Raw genomic sequence first — 22822 nt, forward strand, 5'->3', positions numbered from 1 at the left:
ATCTAATTTCACAACCGAGGGTTATCCAATTTACTAATAATAATAATAAAAATAATAATCATAATTCATTTTATTACTTTATATTGTTCTAAAGCTATTTTCTTGTGGCATTAAGTACTATTTAAACGTCTCGATGTGAATAACCACAATATATTTATTAAAAAAAGTAACTTTATAAAATGTTTAGAAAACGATTTCTGAATTAGAAGTCGAAACGTCAATAAAGTTTCTTTTTTAATAAATATATTGTGGTTATTCCCATCGAAACGTTTATAACTTTTTCAAAAGTTATAAACGTCTATATAAAAATAAATCATAATTTTTTTTTTAATTAAACATAAACTTTTTCAAACAAAACATTCTCAAACAATAAATTTAATAATGTCAATCAATTTGCACATCTGATTGATTGTCCTTATTGTTGGTGAGTAACGATTTATAGAAAATATGTTACTGGGAAGGAATAATGCCTTTATTGCACAGCTCTTCTAAATCCTTATATTTTTCCTCTTTTATTGGCCCCTATCCTTCATATGCAGTTGTTAAGTTTGGCATGGAAAATTTACTAGTTTCTTTTCGGATAACCTCAAAAGACCCGAAATTTTCATTTTCCTTGTTTTATTTAAAAAATAAAATAATAAACGACAATAAACATATATTTTAGCCAATTTAGCAACTAGCATTGATGTCCACTGTTTTGTTTATTATTAGAATTGTGGCAAAAGCTTTGAAGTCATAAATTTCTTCCTGTCCAATCTCGTGTACAGTGTATTTTGATTTCTTTGACGCCATTCTTACAATAGAGTACCACCCAGTGGGGTCAAATATGTCCACATTTTTTTATACTTTCTCAATATGACCATGGACTGAGTCACACTCCATCATCGAATGGATAGGTTCAAAAAAGCAATGGTCAATTTTAAAAATCTCTAATGTCTGAACAGCGTAAAGCAACATAGCAGATACATTTACGTTGCGGTTCTGGCCACCACACGTGTCACTTATTCTTATTCGTCACCAAAAAATATATCTTCACATTGTTCATACCCTTATACATTAGGTTCACTGGTAGAAACATGGTAGGTACTATCTGAATATGTCACTCGTTCTGATGAAAGCGGTAAATTATGTGTTTTATCATCTAGTACCGATTTGTTAAGAGCTAACAAAACTAACTTCTTCCCTCTTGAATCCATTATTTTATAATTAAAACAATATTGTAACAATTATCATAACAATCTCTACAACAATTAACCAACTGATTCACGTACTTACGTCTTCACAGTTTTAACAGAACTGGAAATGCAACGGACCACCCTGTTAAATATAATAAACAAATTATCAACTGATTCACGTGTTTCACAACTGTAACAGAACTGCAAATACAACGGACCACCCTGTCAAACATAATAAACAAATTATCAAATCCACAATTGCTACCTGCAACCACCATTCAGTGCAATAAAATTTATGCCACAAAAATGTAACTCAATATCAGCTTATTTACAGTACGAAAACATAGTACCATAGAAATGTAACAGCACTTAAATTTCTGTGACACTAAAAGATTGCTAAGAAATATAGTTACGAAAACTCCTTACTGGGGTTTTAGGTGTTCGGAGAGATTTAGTTTTGTGTTACTGAATAGAACTCACTAAAGTAAGTTCAATGTTCAATGAAAAAATGTAGTTACATTTTTGTGTCACTAAGCCGACGATATGATGATAAACGCTATTTAATTCTGGAGAATTATGACACACTTCCTTGGGGTCATTACAGCATTTTAGAATAGGTTTTTTTTACAGATGAACGCTCCAACATATTTAAATGGCGCGCTATGATAAAAAAAAGCTAAAAATGATCATAATCCTTCCTATGTAGAACTTGACTTTATTAAATGTTGCAAAGAAATAGATTCCAATTTAATTAATACTTTATTAGGAAAATCAGATTGGGAATATATTTTTGAAGATTATTCTAGTTATTGCGTATGGACAAGTGGATATTGGCTTCAACAATATCGTCTTTACGTATGCAAAACATGTTTTTCTAAATTTAAAAAAACACATGAAACTTTAAATAAATGCATATTTGTTAGCTATGGCCATTCTCACAAGGTTTACGATTCTAATGCTATTATTGAGGATGTGTATCAACAAAAAAAAACTATTGGTGCAACAGCTGCTTTAAAAGCGTATTATTTGAACTATAAAATTCAGAATCTTGCATAAATGCCTTACATGAACTACATAAAAATACCCGATTTGATGATTCCGATGTAGATAGTGAAATTAACTATTTTGAAAATAATTGTTAACTTTTTAGAAAAAACATCTTTACGACAAACAAATTAAAATATTAAAAGAAAAATTGTTCATCCCTATCCTTGTTTATGTAAATAATTTTTATAATTTTACACTAACATTTAATTTTTATTTTTCTCAAAAAACATGTATGTAATTAGATTTAATAAATCAAATAATAAAAATTTATATATTACTCTCCTGTTTTATTTTCTTCGTTAGCATTAAGATACCTACAAAAAAAAAATAAAAAAGCGAAGTTGGTTGAATGGTCTTAGACATTACAGTGCGAGAGTTTCTAATGCTATTGCTAATTTTTCAAAATTCCAGAGCAATGTTACAAAGCCTTAGATCACTCGACTAACTTAGCTTTGAAATATTGTTCTAAAAATAACGATGATATCATGTTTTTAACACATTGTGATATGTATATTGATATTAACAAAAAAGAACTTAATTTTTTCAAATATTTTATTCAAAAATACTGTTATTTAGATCACTAATTACATCTTCATTAAAATAGTACAAATATTCTCTTAAGGCTAAACTTAAAATACTAGTATTACAAGAAGCATCACAAAATGAATATAAAATGTCTATTGGCTTTAAACTAACTTCTCGTTTCCTTCGATAAGATTCTTGGCATCTTCTTCAAATAACTGTAAAGTAACATCAAGTTTCTTAACGAATAACCACTTTAGTTTATCTGTAGCTTGAGTTTAAATCGTTAAAAATTCACAACACTCTGGAGGTTCATCTTCACAATAGCATTGTAGAGGCATCTGGAAAACAGAGTGTATTTACGATTAAGTTCATTCATGAATTGAAACCAATCACATACACCAAAAGATATCTCATTATTCTGACAACATAATTTAACCCCAGGCTCAAATAATCGAGCTGAACTTATTACAACTAAAACTCTTAAATTTCCAAAATGACACAGTGTATTAATCAGCGTCGTCTCACTTTTGGTTTTAACTTCAACACTGTTCATGGTAGTATGTTTTTCACGACATAAAGACGTGGTCATGACAAACTTTTAATTTATATATTCTAACCTTCCCCACTGCTGTTTGTATTTGAAGGCAAATTCCAACGTAAAGTAATGAAGTGCAAGCGATCGAAAAACGTATGAGTAGAAATAAAAGACATTTTGATATATAATAATATTTATTATTGCATAAAATCATTTACAACTGTAATTTTATAATAATGTAAGTATTCTTTTAAAGCCTGACTTAACAAAGTGTCAAAGTGTGGAAATGCTGCAAAACGCAGTTAAAGCTTCAAGTGGTCCATATAAGCTACTTCTGCTACAAAAGTTTGAATTTATCAAATTGATGACATTTATATAATATTCATGAAAATTTAGGCTGTTCAATAACGATACACGATAATGCACGAGACTGCTGTTTACTTCTAGGATTTGATTGACATCACTTTTATCTAAATAGTATTCCACACCATGCTTTTCAATAACAAGGAACTTGGTTGAATCATACACTATTTGTTTAATTTTACAATAGTCTCCACACTGAAACTCGATAGGATTGTAATCATCTTGAGAGGTGCTGTTAAAGAAATCACTAATTTTCTGCTTAAAAAGTCCGATTATTACGATTTAAACGGATTTAAACCGATTACGTGTTTAAACTAATTCTTACATTCTTGTTAGGCTGACACAAAATAATGGTTGGTGAGAAATGCCGGGCTGGTGATAGACCAACTTTCACATTAAAATATCCAACTGGAAATGCAGCTTCTAATAAATAATATGGTTCATTTTTGGCTGCTTCTTCGAATCTCGCCAAAACTCTATCTAATTCAGCATCATAATCGATATCATCTGATGATGAATCAGCGGCTACCATCATATCACTTGATGAACTATAACCACTATCTTGAGAACTCATATTGATGAAATGACAGAAACAATTAAGAGTGTGCTTACAGTCTTTTTGTAATTTATACTCTTTAGTCCTCCATTCCCCACTCATTTAGTGTATGTCTACGCGGCGTATGCAAAAGCAGATCCTCACATTACGTCTGAACTATTAATCCAACTGTTATGTTGCTAGCCAATCCTAACCATTTAACATACATCTTATTTCTACGTCTGCGCAGTACTTTCTCTACTAAATAAATGTCTTTATTTTTTGTTTTCTGCAATTCTTCTTCGTAAAATTGTTCACTGATAGGTGCTCCAGTCATATCTTCAATCAAGTATGTTGTAGGATTCGTTATTTTAATTTCAGTAATTTTAAACAGTTCTGTTGTCCAATTCGGCTTATATCCCTTATCGAAGACGTGTTTATTTTTTATTTTTAATACGATCTTTATCATCATCTTTAATCATTACTAATGTGAACCACGTCACCAACTTTCAATTTTCTTGGGCCAGCAATTTTCAAGTGAGTGTAATATTTTCGTAAAATAACTTTTTCGTTAGATTCATTAACATCAATAGGTCTAAGTCGAATTTTGCTGTGTTTTGTGTTATTGTATTCTTTTGTAATTTGAGACAAGATATCAATCCATTTGTATGTACCATTAAGACTGAAATACTTATAAAGTTTTTCCTTCAATGTACGAATAACCCGTTCACATATAGCTGCTTTTTTAACACTAAAGGTGTTATAGTGATTAATACCATGTTTTTTCATGAGATTTTGAAACTTGAAATTGAAAAATTCTGTACCTTGGTCGGTTTGTAAATTTTTAGGGCATCGTCGAGTATGAGCGAGAATATCCGAAAATGTTTGAGTAATTTCCTCTCCTGTTTTCGTCAGTTCTAGAAAAAATGAAGAAGGAACCAGAGATTGTGTTTACGATCAAACGCATAAAGGTCATGATTGCCAATATGATTTCCAACATCCGAAACGGATAGGAACCAGAAGAAGAAGAAGTTTTTGTCTTTAATGGTCGAGTCCACACAAACTTTGAAAAACAATCAATTACAACAAGAATCAGCTTGTATTGTTTATTTAGATTGGCATACGAACGCATTTCAGCAAGATCCATTTCCCATAAATCGTCTAATCCTTAAATGATTGTTCGTCGACGAGGATAATTTTTTCGTGCTTGCTTATGTAGCTCGTTAACTAGTTGTATTTTCTCCTTGGTAAATGCCATGTCTACGTTCTAACGACTCAATTCTTTGAACTAAAGGACGTAAATATGTGTTAAATTTAACAAGTGAATCTTGTATTTCGTTTACTGCTGCAGATAAACGTTCATCCAGCTCGAACAAAGTCTTTGACAGATCTGGTACTCTACCATCTAATAAAGATCTCATATCTGATTCATATCGAATACTTTTCTGCCATTGCTCAATATCATGAATCCTATTGTCATTTATTGTTTGCATATTTAACTGTAACTCACTTCGTAATTTATTATGTTTTTTACTTTTCATCTTTTTCACATCGGACATCTTCACTTTTCCAAACCTTTTTATCTTCTAAAGCTTTAAGTCATTGTTTCCTAGTCTTTATATGATTTTATTATTTTTGATGTATTCTTCTATTGCCTTGAGATGATTGTCTAAATCATGTGAATTAAGATCCATTGTTTTAATCTTTTTTTCTATTTCCAACGTTTTCAGCATATTTTGTGCACGTTGGTAGGCAGCATCTGTAATGTTTTTCTTCATTTCACGTTTATATATATCTAAATCATTTTTAAAGTCATGTACTTGTTTTTTTAAATCAGATATTTTCAAACCAACCATTTTATTGTCATCAGATAACTCACTAATTTTTTAAATAAAATTGCTTTCAATCTTGCTGATGGAGTTTGAGATTTTTTGTTCAAGTTGAGTATCGTTTGCATTATATTCTTTGCGCGTCAAATTAAACTCTTTTCTTACAAAACTTTTGACGTGAACAATGCGCTCATCTACGTATTTCTTGTTGGAAAGATGTATACCTGCTACAGGAGGATCTCGTTTAATATCCTTATTGACTGCATGTATCTGGTTTTGTAAATCCAAAATGGATTGCTTTAAACCATCACGTAGCTTTTTAACAACTTGTTCATTAGAACGATAATGATGACGACCAAACTTGTCAACACTCATATTGGAAATGATGCTCCAATAATCTAAACATTAATATATAATATCTGCTTCACGTAATTCGTTGATAATGGCAACAATTTCGTTATTGTGCGATGTGTTTCCTGTTTCTTCGGAAACAATCAGCAATTTGAGTCTGTCGCATAGTTCGTTTGGATCATCCCAATATACATATTCAATATCATTGTAGATCAAATTAGAATCATCGGCGAGTCCTGATCCTTTGGAGCTAGATGGTGAAGATAACGATTTTCGAGGAGACGTTGTTGTCGATGATGAACGAGTCGTTTTTGCTAAACGAACAAGACCTTCGAAAGGTTGTCTCGTTAATGCAGTAAATCGAGTTTTCGGTGCCGATTTCTTTGTTGTTTCATCGGTAGGTTTAAATAGCGGTTTTATAATATGATGATATTTTTTCCCAGTTGCACCTTTAAGACGACCTTTGGAATCTAGATGAACTTCTGTACTATTTAATAAACTTTTATAGTGCTTTAAATCTTTATCATTATAATCTTCAGGGTTATCATAGAAAATTAGTTGGTATAGACCTGACGTTCCCGGCACCCATCCTCCTTCCCCACTTCCATCACTGATGACTTGTATACTACCTTTGTTTTTGTTAAAGTTTATTCGTCGTTTACCCAACATCTAGCCAATTTCATCATTGTAAATAGGTCCGTAGTTTTTATCAATTTTATTATCTTTCATCCAAAATTCTTTTATATACTTATGGCTCATTGGAGGATATTGCTCGATATATTCATCAATAGCCTCTTTCGAAACATTATTAGGATCAAACATTTCATGTTCGTTAACTTGATCGATTGATACTGCATCGGAAAATACATCGTCGTCCTCGCCGGCATCTTTTTTTATCTCTTCCTCCGTTTTCACCTCTTCCTTTTTAACGTGTCTAATTTTGTTATTCATAGCATGATGCAACGTTTTTGACGATTGCGCAATATCTTTTAGAGATTTAGCTATGGGCTTAAAGAGTTTATTTAGCGACTCATCTTGTTCTGTTTTACCTAACTTTAATGCCAAATGCTTTTTGCGAATGACACGAGCTAGTTCGGCAACTTTACGCTTGCGCGCAGCTACCTCTTTGTCTGACATATTGTTATACAATGCGTGTGTTTCGATCATACCTACAATTTTATAAATTTATCGAAGCCTTTACGATATCGTCCGTTAGAAGTATCGAAATCCTTAACAATGACGAATGTACCGTATTTTTCCTTCCAACATTCGGAAGAAAATTGTTTAAATTGGTCAAATGTCATATCAGGTGAGACTTGATCGTCAAAGACGTGTTTTATATTGAGCTCATCCTGTTTAAATAATACAATAAGGTTAGCATTATCACGCAAAAGTTGTTTACCTGCTCAACTGTATGATTTACATAGGTATGCACAATCGATATCTTTATGCCTACCCATACAATAATATTCACGTATTGTTTGTTGTGGATCCGTTGATACGTCATCAAGTATGAATACTGAGTTTGGTTTAGCTTTACTTGGACTTATAACATCATCATTATCTTTAAATGGAAAATAACCTACTTCTTTCACAGACTCCAACACTTCCTTCAAAAATTGATACTTGGGTTGAAACAACGACTTTGAATAAACGTAAACATTTTTGAATTTAGCGCCATGTTTGCTGGTTCTTGTCACGTTGTCGACAAAATCCAAGTTTTCCACTGCTAGTGTCTTGTCTTGTTGAATGACCTTTATCTTTTGATTGAGATGTATTTTGTACATATGGTTATATAAAAGACATTTTGCAAAAAGCGATTCATTTCAATGTTGGTCGTTCAAGGCGAAGGAGTGTTGAATTCTTTGATCAACAGTCTACCGTTTGAATTGCATGCTCCTGGTTACCAATATCTAGAACCTGGAACAAAATTACAGAAACTTCTAGCACGTGGAGATCCTGGGATAAATTCATTAGATCGAGCTGCGAGAGATCACGATATCGCATATTCCCAAAGTAATTCATTGAAAGATCGACATAAAGCAGATTGGGTGTTGGAAAACAAGGCGTGGAAACGAGTTAAAGCAAAAGACGCATCTTTGGGTGAAAAAACCACTGCCTGGTTGACTACTACAGCAATGAAAGCTAAACGAAAACTGGATATGAGTATAAAACGCGGTAAAGGTGTTGGTTCATTTAAGCGACATGTGCTACAGTCAATTATTAAAACGTTGAAACGAACTTCTCCGTCGCCAAATCTACGTAAATCAGCCTTAGTTGCACTTGCAGCAGCTAGAAAAGCCGTTAAGAGTGTAGGTGGGAAGAAGAATGTACGTGTTTCAAGAATCATTCCATTCGAACCAAAATATGTGGTGGTATTTTGCCGTTGATCCCAATCTTTGCAGGTCTATCAGCTCTCGGTAGTTTGGCTGGTGGCGCAAGCGCAACAGCGAAAACCGTAATTGATTCAAAGAATGCTCAAAAGAAACTAAAAGAGGACAACCGTCACAATAAAGCTATGGAACATCTAGGCAAAGGATTATACCTGCGAAAAAACGCTAAAGGTGGCTTTGGATTATATTTGAAAAAGTCAAAAAACTTCCGCTGAAGCTACCTAATAGACCATTGACTAATATGGACTTGATTAAATTTGCTAAACTACTTAAAATTCCAAATTTTCGTGGTGTGTTTTTCAGAGATAATTTACCGCGTAACCCTCGTAAACATGAATGTGCTATTATTAATCTCGACATTTAAACGAACCCCGGTACACCTTGGATAGTTTACAGAAAGATAAACAACAACATAGAGTACTTTGATTCATATGGTTGCTTGAAGCCACCGCGAGAACTAGTATCATATTTGGACGGTGGAAGAATTTTCTACAATAACGATCAATATCAAAGTTATAACCAAATAAACTGTGGACATTTGTGCTTAAAGTTTCTCTACAATGCAACCATCTAAGGAAATCTTGAGACGTGCCATTCACATTTTTATGGAAAATATAACGAGCGTTGTTTGGTATCAACTACCTCAAGATAGTCGTCGCGCACTTGAAGATTATTTACCCTGCAAGAAAGACTACGATAAACATTAATGGAGTGATGTTTGCGGCATGTATATGGAAAGTAAATGTGTATTTTGTGAAGTGTCATATTATGAAAAAAAAATAAAACAAAAAAACATGTAACAGTATAAGAAAAATAAAAAGAATTTTTTAACATATTTTGGTATTTAACTTACTACACCTTTTACCACATATCAGTCTTGTCTCGATTGTTGACCTTGACAAGTACTTCCAACGAGTATTCGTTTACTCCTCAAGTGCCTTTTGTGCTTGATCCCTTTCGACAGTATTATGTAGCAGTGTTGGGATTTCATACATTTAATTCAATTCCAAACATCGATGGTGAAAAGTTTTATTTTTATGAGCAAAATGATCGTACAAAGTTGCGCCATATCGAAATTCTATCAGGATGTTATGAAATTACAGATATAGAAGCGTACATTAGAAATGAATTAATGCATAAATACAACTCGGTTCGGGAATTTACTTTAAGGCCGAACAACAATACGCTTAAATTTGAAATTTTCTGTCAGGATCATACCATTACTTTTGACAAAGATGATAGTCTTGGAAAATTATTGGGCTTCTCGTCAAATAGAGTATTGACACCAAGAAAAATGCATTCTTCAGATCAACCTGTAAACATTATAAAAGTATCGAGTCTACTGTTTGAATGCAACATTACCGAAGGAGCCTTCTACGAGGACAGACCTGCGCAGACTATTCTACATTTTCCGATAAGTGTTGATCCAGGTTTTTCTATTGACAAACGTCCTCATAATCCTATATACATACCAGTAAGCAACAGCATACGTAAAATTACCAAAATTACCGTTAGTGTAGTCGATCAAGAATTAAGACCCGTCAACTTTAGAGGAGAGAAAAGTACACTGCATTTGGATTTTAAGGAAACGATATAGATGAGTTTAGTTATAAAACAAAACTCTACACATCAATATCCATTAGTCTCACGCAGACCCTGCATGCGCCGTGACGTGTCCGCTACGAATAAAACCTTTCTTGTTTCCATTGGATTAAAGCTGAAGGATGCCAAAACGTCAATATATTCGACGACAGGTTCAGGAACCTCACCCATCTATTTTCGACGTTTACAGCGCAAGCGATAGGATGCTAGCCTCGCAAGCCGGTGGTCCGGAGTTCGAATCCCACCGCCGGCAAGAACATCTAGACATTTTAAAAATGTCTATAGGCCCCAGGTCGACTCAGCCTAAATAAAAATGAGTACCTTGGGTAAAACCAGGGGTAATAATAGACGGTTGAAGCGTAGCACTGGCCATGTTACCTTCCTTGTATACCGTAGGCCCTAGATATAGCAGACTACCCTGCTATACTCCCAAAGCCGCGACAGCGGTATAAAACGGGAGACTATTATTATTATTACGAAAAACCTCTGTTTGATGATACGATTAGAAAAGAAGAATTTCGTACATACACACCTTACATCAAGTCATTTAATAATAGCGACGTAGTCGAGTTTATCATAAATCAATCAGATGCATTTTTTGCTATACCTGAAACAATTTTGGAAATTATAGGAAGTATAAAGAAAGTGGGTAATGGAACTGTTTCTCTTGCACCGAATGCTGAAGCCTTCTTGTTTGATACATGTACATACATCCAAAGTTCACACGACATGGAAATAGTTCGAGATCCTGGTGTAGTTAGCACTATTCGCAGTTTGTTGTGTTACACTCCTGAAGATTCCAAGTACTGTGGATGGAACAGTACTGCAGGATGGAACTATCCCAATAATCCACATTTATCGGGAGACAGCTTTAGTTTACTGATTCCGATAAAACATATTTTCAACATTTTCAACGATTAGAATAAATTAACCTATGGTCGTCAAGTGTTTCAATTTGTTCGAGCACGTAATGATAGAGATTGCATTTTTGTTCAAGAATCAACAAATTCCACGTCCGTAACAACAGTGTCTTTAACTATCACCAGCATGGAACTTAAGGTCAAGCATGTCTTCCCCAATGATGATGTGAAAATTGAATTAATGTTTTCGATTAAGAATAATACGCCGATAACTATACCCTTTCATAAATGGGAGCTCAATGAACTACCTTCACTTACAGCAGGATCTCGACGTGAGATATGGCTGCTATATTCAGCTGTTGAACGTCCACGCTATGCCATTGTAGCTTTTCAAACTTCTAAACGAGATAACATTCACGCTGATCCAACGTTATTCGATCACATTAGAATGTCCAGCGTACGAGTTGTTATGAATGGGGAATATTGGCCTAACGAGAGAATACAATTGGATTTTGCAAAAAATGATTACGCTATGGCTCACTACAACTATACCGAATTCTTTCCCAGTTATGCTCATTCCGCAACAAAACATCTTACCTTGGATTATACTTCATTCAAAAAATATGCCTTGTTTGTTTTTGATTGTTCCAAGCAGGATGACACATCATTTAGATCAAGAACCGTTGATGTTAAGTTGGAAATCGAAGCAGATTAAGGTTTTTTGGCAGGCACTCGAGGGTACTGTTTAATTGTTCACGGCAGCCTACTCGAATACTTTCCTCTAACTGAAGTTGTCAAAAATATCATTTAAGATTAAATAAGTTGAATGAAGTGTTAGTAATGATAGTTAAGAGTATAATCGATGAACCATATTGGTCGATGTCATCATTATTAGTTTTGTACCATTTTGAATCACTTTCGGTGTTATTTGGGGATATAAGCTTGATCTTGTAGAATGCTCCTTCTGATTTTGATATCGCTTTGAAAAATACTGGAAGTTGTCCATAAATCACCTGAACAAATTCCCCTTCGTTGGCTCAGTGAAGATGTTCGTTCAGTTGTAATGGAAACACCAAATAACAGTAGCAGAGTTTATTTATGAGACGTATACTATGGGTGTTGACCCGGGATTACTTTGAGTAGAGACTGATGAAGTTGATCGTTGAAGACTATCAAGTTTGTTGAGTGAATATTGATTGAATGCTTCTCTAGGCAAGAGATCTTAGTTTTATATAAGTTTTAATTGGGTCAATATATTTGCGGACCTCGCGTGATATGTGTATCTAATTTATGTAAATTGTTTAACTTTTGTCAGCACTTCTGACTGATGTCCAAATTATATTATTGATAATTGACCAAATGTGTATGTAACCTAATTAACTACGTGTGTGTATTTAATAACAAATAAATTCATTCGGTCTACTGGGTGATAAAATTATACTGTCCAATTTCGGATATGAATTCTGAAGATTTGATATTGGACATAATGCGGAATCGGGCAATCTGGCCCAAGTGTCAATACTCAAAGTTTACATATAAGTATTACATAACATAGTAAAATTCAAACATGATAAATTATAAATAGTTTAAGAATAATCAACAATCTTCCAACCGTACCCTAGCTATCAATGTCCAACTCTATCTCTAGATTAAAATTAGGGCAATTGGATGAAAATGTGGAGAGTGGGATGTCGGCTTGGGAAGTCGACGGTACATTGTTGTGCCGATTACTAACTAATACAGGTACTTCCTGTTCGTTAGTCTGAGTTTGTGGATTCCCTGAACGACATAGTCGTGCAACAGGACGGTACTTCCATAACGTGAGTATCCCAATTATTACCATTATAGTAATGGTCCCGGTGGCCACAAAATAATGCCAATTAGATTCGTGAATCGATCGCCACTGCGTATGCGTCATTTCTTGTTCCAGCCTCTCCTCCTCAAGTAACACATGACGTAGCTCTCCTCCTGGTATGTCAAGGTAGGTGTTTAGAGGCGTGTTAAACCTGCGGGGTGTCCTCGCCACCAGTTGGACCACGGGAGTGATTGGCGACTTCAGGTAACTCGTCACTGCTCTGTCCACCCCACTGCTAGTGGGGAGTAATATAATATTTTTCGTTTGGGCGATACATTTGGGTGAAAGCTTCAGGAATGTGACTCGTTCCAGTACTCTTTCGCTCCGATTTCCATCGCAAATAATGGATATGTGTATCGTGACTGGCGTGATAACTAGCCAGAGGATGGGAGTACCCATCTTACTCCATTGAGCTGTCTGTATTGTCCTGGCTACCAGTGGACATGTGCTATTCTTAGATCGCTCATAAATTTCTTCAAGTATGCAGTTTGGTTGGGTATCCATGTTTCTTATAGCCGTTGGTGAGCACGCTATCTGCGCCTTTGTCAACAGTAAGCACCTTTCTCTATCTTCCGCGGTCAATTCGAAGTAGTCCAGTGTGTTATAATCTACGACTAGTAGATTCCTTGGGGCGACAAATGTGCGCAACACCGACCCCTCAACGTTAAGTGGTATGGCCGTGACTTTGAGCATGCTGTACTTATTTTTCCCTGTCACTATGAAGTAGCCGATGACTGTTATATATCTGTCGTCATGACTGACTTCTGTTTCTATAATGGGTTGTCGTCGTATTCCGACCCCTTGAGGCAGTATCTGCCCTGCTTTCCCTATTAATTTGTTTATTTCACCCGGTTTCACTATATCAATGAAGTGTCCGTGGTTATAGTGAAGGTTTAATATTCCCTCGTAAAATTGAGTATATTCGTTAATAAAGTCCATAACTTGTAATGTTATCGTTTGTATTCGTAACGTGCTATATTCGGTTTCTAGTCTTTGTGTTTTGTCTTCTACTTCGTTAAGTCCTTTAGATATTTCTTGTAGACCTGTGATTAGTGCTTTGTTAAACTTTTCATTTGCTCGTTTATCCTGTTCTCTGTGTGGTTGATTAATGTTATTGTTTCTAACATTATCTTCGCCTGGTACTGTGATCCCTTTATTAGCTTTAATAGCGTTTCCTCTAATTCTTGGACTATAAGCTGACTTTGTCCATTGTCCTTCTTTTTTCTGCATTTGTCTGCAAATCTCCTACAGTATGAAAGTACTCTTCTCATTCTAAATTTGAGAATCTCTCGCATATGTCCTCCTATATCGTTGTCGTGTGCACCGTTATTTTCGTTTTGACTTCCTCCTCATTTGTCTCTGGTATTTCTTCTGATTCCTGCGTTAAAGTTTTGTTACTAGTCAGCTAAGTTGGTCCCTTCCACCATAGCTCTGCTTGTAATAATTCTGATGCGGTACTTCCACGTGAGAGGATGTCCGCTGGATTTTCTTTTGTATCTACCTTATGCCAATTTTTCGGTCCTATAACGCCTCTTATTTCCTCTACTCTGTTGGCGACGAACATTTTCCACCTTTTTGATGATCCCCTTATCCAAGCCAGGGTTATCGTTGAGTCCGACCATGCATATACCTCAATGTTTTCCCTGTTCAATGCTTGTAGGGTTTTCTTCATTAAATTTGATAGTAGTACCGCGGCACACAGCTCGAGCCTCGGTAACGTCGTTTTCCCTTTTAATGGTGCGACTTTTGATTTTGCTATCATTAGATTCGTTTTGATTTCTGGGCCTAATACCCTTGAGTAGATTACCGCTCCATATCCTTTCATAGACGCATCTGCAAATCCATGTAGTTCTACTCTGTTTATCTTGCTTAAGTTGTTCCACCTGGGCAATGTTATTTTCTCCAGATTTACTAATTGCGCCTGGTATGTATTCCACCTGCTTTGTTGGTTGCTAGTTAATTCTTTATCCCAACTGGTCTTTTGCTCCCATAATTCCTGTATGAACATTTTCACCTGAATTACTACAGGTGCTCTCCATCCCAGTGGGTCGTATAGTTTTGCTACTTCTGACAGTACGTGTCTTTTCGTTATTTTCTTTGCCGTCGTTATCCCTATTTTGAATGTGATTATATCCTCTTTAGGGGACCAGTGTATTCCTAACGTTTTCCGTACTTCTTCTTGTTTGAATGCCTTGGAGTCTACATTCCTCATATCCTCCGGTACGTTCTCCATTATTTTTTCTTCGTTGCTCAACCATTTTCCAAGAATGAAACCTCCTTTTCTGAACAGTTGTATTAATTCCTTTTGGGCTGTTTCTGCTTCCTGCACTGTCTCAGCTCCTCCTAGTATATCGTCTACATACATGTTTTCTTTTACAATTTTCGATGCCAACGGGAACCTCGCTCCTTCGTCTTCTTGTAATTGTTGTATTGTTCTTAACGCTAAAAAGGGTGCTGCGGTCGTGCCGTATGTCACCGTCGTTAAGGTATACTCTTGTATGGGGTCCTTTGTGTCCTTTCTCCAGAAAATTTTTTGATATTTTTGGTCTTCTTCTGCCATTCTGATTTGTCTAAACATTTTTTCCAGCTATCTTATTGGATCTCCATCGTAATAGTATATTTGTCAAATCTTGTTGTAATTTCGTCCCTGTGTGCATAATATCATTCCTGCTATTACCATATGACCTTGGTTTTCATAATCTTCCATGAATTGTCTGTAATTCGCTTCTAACTGTTTGTCTTTTGCAAACTTCCTTTCTAGTTGCATCAATCTGGCGAATGCTTGCTATTTAGATTCTCCTAACTTTGCGACGTCTTCCCTAAACGGAATTTTTACTTCGTATCTCCCTTCTTCATTTCTTTTTACAGTCTGTCGATACAGTTCTTCACATTCTTGTTCTTCCACTGAGAAACTTGTGTCCTGATTTACTTCTTCTAATTCCCAGAAGTTCTTTATTTGTACGTCCATTTCTTGTCTTGATATCATACAGCATACTTCTGCTTTTATATTCTCCTTTTCTCGTGCTATTCCCGAAACTATCCATCCTAGTTTGGTGTTTTGACTCAGGAGTCCATTACTTATTCTGTGCATCCTTTCTGTCAATATGTAACTGTATTCTTTTACTCCTAGTAGTAAGTCTATCTTCCCTAACTTTTAATATCTTGGATCTGCCAGTATTGCATTTTTCTCGTTATAGTCCGGTAGAATTATATCCTGTTCCGGTAAATTCCTTGTTATCCTCGGTAGTACAAGTGCTTCTATTTCCATCTAGAAGTCACTTTCGTAATGAGTTTCGATTAAAAGTTTCATACTCCAGTTGGCTGTTTTTTCTCCTGACGAGCCTATCACGGATATGGTCGCCTGTATGGGCTTCCTTGTTGTTCCTAGTGTCGTCGCAGCTTGTTCCGTTATAAATGCGCATTGTGACCCTTGGCCGATTAGTGCTCTCATTATGTGTGAATGTCCTTTCGCATCTCTTATGCGTACCACAGCTGTCGCTAGTAATGCTTCACCTTCCTTATGGCTTGCACAGTTTACTGAATTCTGCCCTCTTTGTTGGTCGTTGCTATTCCTATGCCCATTGGTATCTTGTGTATTTTCTCGCCTTCCGTTATTTTGTTCTCTGGCGTTGTATGGATTATTATTTCCCCCTCTGTACCTATCAGCTTGGTACCCGTTTCTTCTATTGTTCGAATCTCTTCCATTTCTTTCTTGTGTTTGTTCTCCTTTCGTTTCATTGGAGTTTCTTTTGTTGCTTGTGTTTCCTTTTTCATAATGCAACATATGGTGGTGGTCTCCGCCACAGTGTCTGCACCTATATTGTGAATAACATTGTTTTTCTTTTTTATGTGCTAGGCAGTTTGTACACAATCCTTTTTTTTATCATTCTGTTCCGGTTTCTTACATTGAGTTCCTGAAATTCTCTGCAGTTCGGTACTCCGTGATCTCCGTTGCATATCACGCAACGTGTTCTTGGTTTCCTAAGAGATCCTCCTTGCTTCTCTTGTCTTTTTTCTGACTCCAGCAGTTCCAGTGTCTGAAATCTTCGCTGTAAGAATGTTTGTGTCGATTTGTACGTCGGTATCTCTCTACTGTCTCCAATGAGGTTTTCGTACAGCCTCCTAGTTTCATTGTCCCATTTCGTTATGATTATTCGGGCTCTCAATGGGCTTCACGCTTCCGTGTCTGTTCCTAACCCTCCTATGGCTTCCAGACTTTCGTGGAAGGTGTCATGTAGTGATTTCAATGCTCTAGCAGAAGATTCCTTTACTTCCTGCGCTAGTAGCATCCTGTCTATTAATTTAAACAATATCATCCTTGGGTTCTCATACCTATCTTTTAGCATGTTCCAGGCCACTTCGTAGTTGCCCTCGGATATGTTTAAGTGTTGTATCATTCTGTTGGCTTCCCCTCTTACTTGAGTTTTTAGGTACTGCATTTTTTCTGCGTTTGATAACTGGTCGTTTTCATGTATTACTTTAGTAAACAGATCGTGGAAAATTCTCCACGTTTTATATCTGCCTTCATACACAGGAATTTTTCCCTCCTCTGTGTGCTTTCTGGCCGTTGCATTCCTGGCATTATTTTCTTCAAAGCTTCCCTGACTTTCCTCTTTAGATGATTTATTCTCTCTACTTCTCCATTATCTGTAGCGTCTAGTTCCTCATTTACTGCTGCTTCAATCATTAGTGTATTCACCTTTTCCATGTATTCTCTTAACTCTGACTGCAATTCTTCATCCTCCTGCAAGTCTTGTTCATTTTCTGTCCGTAATAATTCCTCGATTCTTTGTTTTCTTATCTGTATCTCCTTTACTTTCGGTGCTTTTCCTCTTTTAAGCACCCTTCCATATTCTTCCAACAGGGTTTTCCCCTCAATGTATGTCTTAAATACCTGATCATAGTATTTTGTTTCAAAATATTTTTCTTTCGTTATACCCCCTTCTAGCAGCTTTTCGTGGTTATTCAAAAATTTTGCCCAATATTCTTTTTTTCTAATTTTCTAATTTTTCCTGTCTATCCCGGATGTATTGTTGATTTCTCCGAGATTGGGAATCCTTTTTTGTATTTGAAACGAGTTTCGCTATTTCTGCTCCTATTTCCGCTTGCTTAACGTATACACTTTCCATGATTATTTTTATAAATTTTTATATTCAGCGGTAAATATATTAGACAATACGAAATGTACGTTATTTATTAAATATACCTGTACTATTACACTTTCTTTTCTATCGGAATGTGCAATTTAGCGAAATATGAGTTTGACCTTGCCTGCTGTGCTATTCTTTGTACTGAGGTAGGTCGAGATGTAATCAACACACTGTTATAATGATATATATATATATATATATATATATATATATATATATATATATATATATATATATATATATTGTTATCAAAATAACTGAAATTATTTGCTACGTAATTATTTTAATTTTTCGAAATAATGTATTTAATTAAAATTAAAAGCAAGCTATATGTATGAACGTTTCTTTTTTCAAATTGTCATACAAAATTACTGTTTAGTAAATTTTAGCTGTGAATGACGTTTATTTTTGTTTTATCAATTCTCTGTATAATTTAAATGGTATACATTCTAAAGTACATTATTATACGATTGATAGAGTGGAGATTGTTGTTCTAAATTGTTAAATTGTAATAAAAAAAACTTGTTAAATTGTAAGATTGTAAAAGTTGGAAGATTTTGTAATTATTCAAAAACTTACAGTTTTTTGTGTTCTTAGACGTTGAGGATCCCTCGCTTCTGGTGGGTTCTGCAATCGGTCCTGTCCTTTGGCTGCTCTGCGGCTCTAGTATGGCTCTCGGCTTTGGTACTGCTCTCGGCTCTAATATGGCTCTCGGCTTTGGTACTGCTCTCGGCTCTAGTATGGCTCTCGGCTTTGGTACTGCTCTCGGCTCTAGTATGGCTCTCGGCTTTGGTACTGCTCTCGGCTCTAGTATGGCTCTCGGCTTTGGTACTGCTCTCTGCTCTAGTATGGCTCTCGGCTTTGGTACTGCTCTCGTTCTCCCGGGTCTAGTGGTCTCTCTCTCTGCTACTGAGGGTGTTGCTGGCGTGGACTGTATAGGCTCTCTCAAACTTCCTTGAAGTATTCTGTTTCTCGATAGGACCATGAACAAATTCCCCTTCGTTGGCTCAGTGAAGATGTTCGTTCAGTTGTAATGGAAACACCAAATAATAGTAGCAGAGTTTATTGATGAGACGTATACTATGGGTGTTAACCCGGAATTACTTTGAGTAGAGACTGATGAAGTTGATCGTTGAAGACTATCAAGTTTGTTGAGTGAATATTGATTGAATGCTTCGCTAGGCAACAGATCTTAGTTTTATATAAGTTTTAATTGGGTCAATATATTCGCGGACCTCGCGTGATATGTGTATCTAATTTATGTAAATTGTTTAACTTTTGTCAGCACTTTTGACTGATGTCCAAATTATATTATTGATAATTGACCAAATGTGTATGTAACCTAATTAACTACGTGTGTGTATTTAATAACAAATAAATTCATTCGGTCTACTGGGTGATAAAATTATACTGTCCAGTTTCGGATATGAATTCTGAAGATTTGATATTGGACATCATCACTTCATGATCCATTAGAGTTCATTTAGTTCGATTAGAATCAGTTTTTACATAGTTAAAACATATCGCCTGGTTTTTAACGTTGTTTGGAACGTTTGTATAAAGGACATTGTTAACAATTGCTGTGAGGATGATGAATGAGGTTGTTAGTGGAGGCATTTTGTCGGTTGAATTCTTTTTAACGGGTATTGTGTTGTTTTTGGTAACTTTCTTTCTGACAAATGAAACTCTGCAAATCGTTTTTCAATTGCAGTTCTGTCTTCGTACCACTGTATATCGGCTTTTAACTTTTGTATTTTTTCTTAAAACTCTTCTAATCTACACTGTATGGAAAACATTGATGAAATGAAGCACGTTTAACGTAAAGAATAAATATATATTAATTTTATATTTGTTTGAAATTTTCCTATATACTATAGTAATTATATGAAAGAAGAAGCAGAACAACGTCCACCTCCACCTTCTACGTAGTTGTAGCGAATTACTGTCTAGCTCTGAAAATTCTATAAAATAATTAACATATTTTAACCATTTTTATAGTAATACTTTTCTACGCGAGAAATAACATTCATTCCACATATAAAATTCACTTAGCGAAAACCGAATTAGCTCAGTGTGAATCGCGCTTGGCCACGGACGAGATGTTCGTTGGTTCGATTCCTATGGTAGGAAGGCTTTTTTATTTATTAAGTTGATTTAATTTGAAATTTAAAAGCTGACCGCGGCCGTCTATCGGATATTAGTTGAACTACAAAATAATTGGTAAATTCATTTAGATTTAAAAATGGCGAATTACTGGCTAGCGCCGACTAGCGGATGATAGTTGAACTAAATAAATTAATAAATAAATTCTAAATTAATTTAACAATGGCGAATTACTTACGGCGGCCATATTGTGACGTCACGTAACGTCCACCTATACCGTTCTCACTCTTACTCACACAAAAAGGTTTCTCTCTCGCACTCATTGATTTTCCTATGCTGGGTGGAATCCCCTTAGTTCATCTAATACTGAAACTTAAAATGTTTATTGAGTTTTCTGATTTTTTAAGAATTTGATGAATGTGGTCTTTCCATAACAATTTCCTGTCAAGATAGGTACCAAGATACAGTTTTTTATAGGGAAATTAAATTTCACCACATTAAGATTGCCTTGTGGAACTCTATGTCTTTGTGAAAAGTAACACATCTCAGTTTTTATGTCAGAAATTGATAATCCTATTTCTTCATAATACTGATTTACGATTTCTAATGTGACTTTCAAATTATCCTCACAGGTACTTAACAATTTACCTGCTGTATATAAAACAACATCATCTGCATATTGAAGAATTTTTGTATGGTTGGGTATACTAACTTCAAGATCTATGTTGTACAGGATATATAAAATTGGGATTAAAATACTCCCCTGTGGCAATCCAATATTAGTTAGTCGGGGGTATGAAAATTCCCCATTATTAATTTTTAAAAAAGTTAGTCTGTTAGAATATAAAGATTTTAAAAAGAGAACAATTGATCTAGGGATTCCAATATACAACATTTTTTAATAAAGAATGTCTAAATTGACATTATTAAAAGCAGCAGAAATGTCAAGAAACGCAGCTGCTGTAGACTTATTTGATGTAAAATTAAGCTGAATTGTAGTAACTAGAGCTGTAGTTGGATCTTGAGTGGACCTAGACTTGCGAAAATCATATTGGAAACTTGGTACCATCGTGTTCTAACTAATGTTCAAATCTATTTTTAATTATTCTTTTAAATGTTTTTAAGACATGAAGATAAGGAGATAGGTCGGTAAGAACTTGGACCACGTTCTGATCTGCCAGGTTTTTTAATCGGAATTACCAGGTACTCTTTTCAACTATTTGGTACTGGTGACATTTTTGTCAAAATTATAGTTTTGTCTGGGTACTGCTTGGATATGTTCTTGTACAGTGTCGTCATTTGGAACCCATGCCGGAGCAATTTTTCTATGGAATTCCTGCAACCATGTATCTTCTGGATCAATAGGTACTTTGTTGGCTTATTTGCTGTTTTAAAAACAATTAACTTTTCGCCAGATATCTTTTATTGATGTTCTTGAATTTAGGCTTTCGCAAAAATCAATCCAATTCTCATTTTTCTTCTGCTTGAAGATTTTCTTTGCAATAGCATCTAGTCGTTTATACTCCATTAGGGTTTGGAGCGTTGGATTCTGTTTATAATTTATAAACGCATGTTTTCTATTTTTAGCTGCTAATTGACAATACTTGTTCCACCATGGTTTGGGAATAAAAACCTTTGTTTTTTCTTTATTAAAACAATGTTTTGGGATAGCGACGTTGGCTGCCTGGTTTATATTTGTCAACAATTCTTCGTAGATTAACGGTATTTTCATTGTTTCCAAAGTACTGGTATATATCATCCAATTGGCTCTGCTAATGTTCCATATTCTATGTTTTCTACTAGATGTGGTTTCTGCTGCGGAGAAACCTTGTGATGAGAAAATAATTGGCACATGATTAGATCCATAAGGTTCTTGTAGAGTATTCCACCGAAAATGAGAGGCAATATCTCGAAAGCAAATGGTTAAGTCTACAACAGAAGGTTTATTGGAAATAGCAAAAGTGGAGGACCCGTCGTTTAAATATTCTAAATTGCAGTATTCTATAGCATCTAGAAGATCTTTAACTAGTCTATCATCAACTTCGCAGCCCCATGCCAAATTGTGTGCGTTAAAATCGCCTCCAATTATAAATAGTTTTCGTATATTTTCTAAAAAATTGATCCATTGTTGAATTGAAACTTTGTTCCTGGGTTCATTAAATAGAGAAATTATATGTAAAGGTTTCTTGAAATGTAAAATTTTTATTGAAATACACTTATATTATGTAAACGAATACGTATTTTGAAAATGTATTTCTTCATATATTATGTTGGATTTCAAAAAGATAGCACAACCGTCACATCGATCAGGGCGGTCAGCTCGAACACAATTAAATTCTTTAAAATTATAATATTTTTCCGGTTTGAACAAGGCTTCAGATAATAGAGCTAAAGTGATGTCGTTCTGATGAAGTAAAGATTCTAAATTCTTTTTTAACAACTGAACGACTGTTCCACTGTAATATGTTTATTTTATTTACGTCTGCGAATTTGATGCTA

General features: G+C 35.0%; 1 protein-coding gene across 2 annotated transcripts in view; it reads left to right on the top strand.

Annotated features, from left to right (window-relative positions):
• The window catches only part of GC (gamma-glutamyl carboxylase), a 996199-nt gene that overhangs the window by 752522 nt on the left and 220855 nt on the right, over positions 1 to 22822 (top strand). The window lies entirely within an intron of this gene.

Source organism: Diabrotica undecimpunctata, chromosome 1 (assembly GCF_040954645.1).
Source record: "Diabrotica undecimpunctata isolate CICGRU chromosome 1, icDiaUnde3, whole genome shotgun sequence".
NCBI lineage: Eukaryota > Metazoa > Arthropoda > Insecta > Coleoptera > Chrysomelidae > Diabrotica > Diabrotica undecimpunctata.